This window comes from Cannabis sativa, chromosome 2 (assembly GCF_029168945.1).
Source record: "Cannabis sativa cultivar Pink pepper isolate KNU-18-1 chromosome 2, ASM2916894v1, whole genome shotgun sequence".
NCBI classification, from domain to species: domain Eukaryota; kingdom Viridiplantae; phylum Streptophyta; class Magnoliopsida; order Rosales; family Cannabaceae; genus Cannabis; species Cannabis sativa.
This window is the reverse complement of record NC_083602.1, coordinates 53,197,819-53,204,569: the sequence shown is the minus strand read 5'-3', so window position 1 is coordinate 53,204,569 and position 6,751 is coordinate 53,197,819. Positions and strand designations below refer to the sequence as shown.

General features: G+C 28.8%; 1 long non-coding RNA gene across 1 annotated transcript; it reads left to right on the top strand.

The window, feature by feature from the left end:
* Positions 1-4,238: 4,238 nt before the first annotated feature.
* Positions 4,239-5,857, top strand: LOC133034993 (uncharacterized). The gene is made up of 2 exons (XR_009686278.1): positions 4,239-4,967; positions 5,287-5,857. It is a non-coding gene; the product is annotated as an uncharacterized LOC133034993 (long non-coding RNA).
* Positions 5,858-6,751: the final 894 nt, after the last annotated feature.

Sequence of the window (6,751 nt, the reverse complement as noted above, 5' to 3'; positions counted from 1 at the left end):
TATCTGGTTTAATTTAGTATGTATTTGCTGTTTTTGAGTGTGATCTTGTGATAGTTTGAACTTAAATCTTGTTTTTCTGTTTTTGGCTTTGAGGTAGGTACATATATTCAAACATAATCCATAGTAGGATTGTTATAAAATTTTTAGTCTTGATAATATAATAATTATTATTGTTATTTTCCTGAAAAGTAAAATTTAATTAAAAGAGATTTAGATTGATCTTAGTTGAGTACTTTTATGTTGATGTGCTTTGCTAAAAGAAGATTTTGTTTCTGTGATCGTCAAATAAAACTCTCTGTTTTGGTTTTGAGCAATGATAGTGACACTTGTAAATTACAATAATAATACTATTTAATCATAAATTATACTAAAAATAAATTACACAATTTCATTAAGTTAAATTAAAATTAGTTTTATGTTGATCTCTATACTTTCTTGTCAGCATGGGTTTTAGAGGAACCAATTTATTTTTTTCTTTCTATATGATTTTTGTCAAAATTTGACTACTAGTATTACTTCATGAAATGTGCTAGTTTAGTACTACTTTATTCTGAAGAGTTTTTCTAAAAGAGGAATTTGAATCAAGCAAAAGAAATCCATTTGTGATTTTAGTGTTTAGCACCCATAACTTATAACAAAATTGTACACAAGAATGTGACTTAACTCATAAATGGTAGAACTATATAATGTTTCCATTGATGTGAGCTGTCCTTTTCTTGTCAGCTTGGATGCTAAAGGAACTAAATTGTTTTTTATTTTCACGAATAAAAAATCTTAGGGTTTGAAGAAGAATTTTATGAATGAACAACAAAAAGAGGAAGATATGTATGTGTTTAACAAAAGTTCATTTGAAAAATGAGAATTAAAACAGTCATTTAACAGTGTTATTTATTATTGCATAAATGTTGTTTTCCTCACACAAAAAAAAAATGTGATGAAAGGGAATTATCATGGGTAATTTATTGGTGTGGGCTCTTTGAAAAAAAAAAAGGGGGCTTAAAAAGCCTAAGAAAGACTTAAATCTGAATGAAAAGTCAGTAGCTCTGCGCAACTGTACTTGCTACTTTTTTTTTCTTCTTTGAATGCATAGATATTGGACCACCGACGCTTTACCAAACATAACAATTATCATGAGACATAAGAAAACATCGTTTGCTCCAAACTTACTTTGATAAAACAGAGCCATTAATGCTTTTCCTAACTAAGATAATTGTTGTATTATGTAGACTTACCATACATTATTTTATAGCCTTATGTGGGTTTGGTTTGGTATGCCATGTACTGTACAGTCTCTCGAGGCAGAGGATTAGTACTGTTGTTTTGCCATTTAGAGGTTTACAGTACATGAAGTGACTCACACTTTTGATCCCATTTCACTTCAAATGTAGACTAGTTGATCTTCTTGATAAGGTTTTTCAGTACCTAACAGCAAACTGTCCCTTTTAACTGCTTTTCCTTACTAAACCTGTAAATCTTATGCCTGTCATGTTATTGTTTGAAAGGTTTTCACATGAGCTTTGTTTTTGGTATATGAGCTATACACGTGACCATGAGTTCTATTCTAGTAAAATATTGTTTGAGATGTGTTCTTAAAACATATTTTTCACAAATTAGTTTCACTGCACTTTAACTACTAAGAGGAGTAAAAGTAAGAAAAGTGTATTAATTACTAATTGGTTAGTTGAATCTTTAATGTTATTATTATAATTTGAGTAAATAACATAAAAAGTCTCCAACTTTTATAAATAAAATATCATATATAAAATGAATGAGTTAATTTTGAGGCGGCAATGAACAATTCCAAATTCTAACTTTTAAGTCTTCAACTTTTTTCTCATTAGTGTTAGAGTGAACAAAAAATTATGAGTTGACTCCAAAAAAGAATTGTTTGAAGTAGAAATGGTAGAGACGAGTGATGAGCTTTTCTAGGGGGAGAGAACAACTTCAGGCGGCAATGAACAAGGGGGAAATGGTAGATTGTGAAAGTTCAAAAGAGAATTTTTTAGTGTAGAGATGTGGAAAGTTTTAGGGAATGGGCGAGTCAAGGGTATTGTTTCGGAAGTAGTTGAAAAAGTTTTTGGGATGACATAATTTGTGAGTTTTTAATATATTTATTTAGGATGAAATGAGAGGTAAATAGTATAGGAAAAATGTTTAGTACATCTTGGGTATTTTGGAAGAGTTTTTATTAATTTTAATATTTAAAAAATAATTGATTTATTTTTTTTTCTTAATGATTGTGTACATTGTACTTATTTAGATTCAAGAGTAAATTTTTATAAAAGTTTCAATAGCTGAAAATAAAATTCAAATAATTATTCACCGCATGTATAAAAAAAACAATTATACTAATAAATACATATGGAACACTTCTTAATGGGTTATAACCATTGATAGGCACTAAAAAAATTTAATAAGGTAACAATCTAATAACTTTTTATGGCAAATTTCCAACAATTATATTTTTTTTAACAAAAAATATATTTATTTTTTATAAAATTAGAAATAATAATTACAACCAATAGTTTGAGAAAATTATAAATTATTTTTAAAAATTAATTGAAACTACTACTTTATTATTTTATGAAATTGTGAGTTTATTAATAATTTATTATTGTAAAATTAAGAATATCATTTACATGTATATTAATGTATTTTTTTTATTAGGAGAATAAGAGCTTGATTGTGGAATCCAATTGTCTTAATATTATTCATGATCTTAAAAATAAAACGCTACCATACTTCTTAGTTCTTACTTAGGGTATCATTGTTAGATAAATATATTATTATCATCTAATGATTTTTTTGATATTACCATGCATCATTCTCCTAAAATAACTAATGAGGCGTTGTTCATTATTTATATTCTTAGGATTGGAATATGATAATCTTGTCTAGGGGTCAAGTATGATTTTTTGTGTTGAAATTCTTGAGTTGGCAATTGCCACTATTCAATAATGTTTATGACACTTTTTTTCTTCGTTCATTTTTTTTTTTTTGTTAAAATTTTCTTCATTGGTTTTGTTCTTATAGATTTTGGTAAATTCAAGTATTTAAAAAAAATAAAACATATAAATAATTGCTAATTATTATGAAATTAAAGATTTTAGGTTTAGAAAAAATCTTATACATTTTATATGTATTGCAGCTTAAAGCTTAAAATTATTTTTTTTTATTCTCAGTAATGCAATTTAGAATTCTAGTTTGAAATTTTTTTAAAAATTGATAAATATACACTTTTTTTTCTTTTTAATCTTGATTTTTATTAAAAAAAAATAGTTTGTTAGTTATTTAGTGTGTTTTATTTTTTTAAATAACAATTCCATGTATAAATTTTTTATTTCTATTAATAGTTTTATCTATTTTAGTAATATAGAGAATAACAAAATCAAAGAAAGAATGACAAAATAGGAAATATTAATTTTTTTAATATTTAATTAATGATTATAAATATCAACCATGAGATATTTGATCCAATGGTCAAGAATAAAATACCCATACATGGGTAATACCAGCATACCCAAATATATATACGTATATATTTTAATTTTATTTTTAGTATCATAAACTATTTGAATTATTCTAAAAAATTACTATTATCCTAAATAACTACCCCATATACTATTTAGAAAAATTGAACTAATAATTTTTCCTAAATGTTAAAATAAATAAGAAATGTACAAGAAACACCATTTTGAGAAATGTACGAAAGACTTTCCCAATAACATGTGCTATTAGGCCATAAAATTTAGATTTTAGAAAGATGACACATGATTACTAGGAGAAAAGGTGAAGTTGAGCCGAAATGAGAATTGGAATTGAGTTTGTAGTGGGTAATAAAATAAAACTACTCATTTCATATCATTCATAATAACAAAGACCCTTCTACTCCAAGTCATGAATAAATGTGAGATAGAAAGAGGCATGGGTTTATTGAACATCATTTTTTATTCTTTCTCAAGGGGACAACTGAATAGTAATCTTCACATGGAAACAAATCTCTTTTAAAAAAAAGGACTTTTAAGGACCACTAGATCATCACATAAGTAGGCCTGAGTAGAGGAGTAAGTAAGAGTGTGTAACCTCCCAAACCCAAGAAAGGACCACACTAAGATTTAGTAAGGAAATTAATAATCCGAATCCCATTAAAACCTCCAGCCATTATGTTCTTTGGAGAACTCTATCCCTGAAAATTCACTCTGAAGAGTCTTTTCATACACAAATACCTCCCACGACTAGTTCCTTTCAACTACAACTAGTGACCTCTCAACTCTTAAATGTTCCACCCAACCAGCTTAATTTCATCCCATCTCATCCCATATCCCATCATATAAATATATATAAATAAATATTTCATGAGAGATTATTATGTGAAAACAACACACTGGACATACTTAGTGAAATGTAATAATAATAATAATAATTCTTTACCAAAACATTATGACTAATATAGCATGAGTTGGATTGGACTATTGGAGTGGAGACCACATAATGTTGTTATATCACAAATAATTAATCTTTCCATCAGGTCCGCAGTTGCAAATATTTATATCTATGTACAGACTGATCAAATCAAAGGGTGGTCTTAATTAGTGTTTGATATATATGCCATTCATTCTTCACAAAAAGGTTTATGTGTGAGAAAGTAGTACACACAGACAAGAGTATAACAGGAGGAGAGAGGCATGTGGATCGTTGAATCACTGGGTCATGAAATGACTGCTCAGAGATGTCGTATACCAACGAGACCACACTATGTTTCATATATATCCACAAGTAACAAAACACAATTCTCAAGTACTTTGCCCCAAAATAAGCCATATTACCCAATTAAGCAATCTGTTTGTGAAATTACAACATCAAGCATTTTTCCTTTTCAGAAATTATTGGGAGTGGCTGGCTCCTCTTCATGGCTCTAGCTGCAGCATATAACCCAAGAGTACTAGTAATGCTCTTGTCCGAGGCCGGTAGGTATTTAGGGCTTATACAAAATTAAATTTTGGAACTTCTATATAAATAGATCAATATTTATTAAATTGATGATAATTCTAGTACTTTTGATATAGTAGCAATGCCATTTAAAGCTCATGAAAGTTTTAAGCTTCCATCCCATTCGTACATTACACTACACACTATTTTGTTGAATGTTTTTATTATTTAATATTTTGATTTTTGCACATATATGTTAGGTTATATTTAACTTATGTTTCGGGTCTAACAAGTTAGTATTTTTTCGGTTATTGGTGTCTTTTAGAGCGGTTTTACGCTTGACTTTCCTTGTTTCAGGTTCTCGGGATATCAAAAAGTCAAATTCAGTCAATTGATGAAAAGACGGGACAAATTGGTGAAAAATCGGAAAAATCTGCTCACTCGGTGTCAGTAGTCGCGACTAGCCAGAAGCCAGGTCGCGACCCTTTTCTTTGGTTGCGACCATGGTCGCGACTTGGGAGATTTGGCAGAAACTCAGTTTTTTGAGTTTTGCCTGTAGTCGCGACCAGCCTTTAAGTTGGTCGCGACCAGGTACGAAAAAATGCAGTTTTGACCTAATTCAGATTTTTTTCTCAATTGGAGGCACACCTTTCATTCCTATATAAGGAATACGACTCAGAAGGTCAAACTAAGCAAGAACAGACCTGAAAAGTGGATGAAAGAGGAGAGGAAGCGATCTTGAAGACCCAGAGCGATATCACCTTCTAGTTTCTTTCTTTTACCCTTATTCTTTCTTTTATGTCTAGTGTTGTTTCAGAATTAATTATGGATGTTTTTATTATTGCTATGAACTAAATTTCTCATTTAGGGAGGATGATGAATGTTGTTTAAATTTTTGCCTAGTTAATAAATAATTGTCATTCCTCCATCTTGATTGTGAAAATTATCTATATTTGTGTTTAATTCCATGTGTAAGATTGATCACCTTTTACATGTTTTATGATCTCAATTCGAAATTTGAAAAGTGAGAATTGAGAATGCTAAAATTGGATAATCTAGGTTTTGATGTGAAACGAAAGTATTTACATAGCCTTTGTGACAATTAGATTATTACTTAATGCTGATTTCATGTTAGTTTAATTAAGAGATTAATTAGAGAACATGTGATTTAGAACCTAAAAGATCTTAAAAGAGTTAGGTTAATTTATAATCTGTCATTCACTTCAAGAAAAGGATAGCAATTAGGCATGAACGATTGGTAAACTAACAACAGGATTCTCCTCCCTATTCCCTCATCTTGATTAATATTCATTTGTTATTTTAAGTTTCTAAATTATTTTTACTGAATTCGCAAAAAGTATTGATTTGTCAGATAGAATCATAAGAATAATTTAGTAGTAATTAGTCCAATTCCCTGTGGTTCGACCTCACTTGCGTGAGCTACAACTTGACTGCGTATACTTGCGTAGTGTTCATAATTTTCGTAACAATATAAGAATAAGAATAATAATTTTTATTTATTATTTTGGAGCTTTAGTTAGCGTTAGAGAGCTCAATGCACACACTTTGCTTACCTTACCTCATACTCATAGCAAGTCTGGCTCCTTTCTAATACTAGCCGTGTGGTACTTTCTGATTGGTCGACAACCTCATTTTAGTTAAATTTAACACTTGATAGGTGTATTGTGAGAAAAAAAAATAAAAAAAAATAAAACACTTGATAGATGTTTAGTAATTTAAGTGAAAATTTCATATTTTATTGGTTTTTTATACAATTTATGAAAAATTATTTTATGCAAAAAAATTAAAAATATAAGAAAAT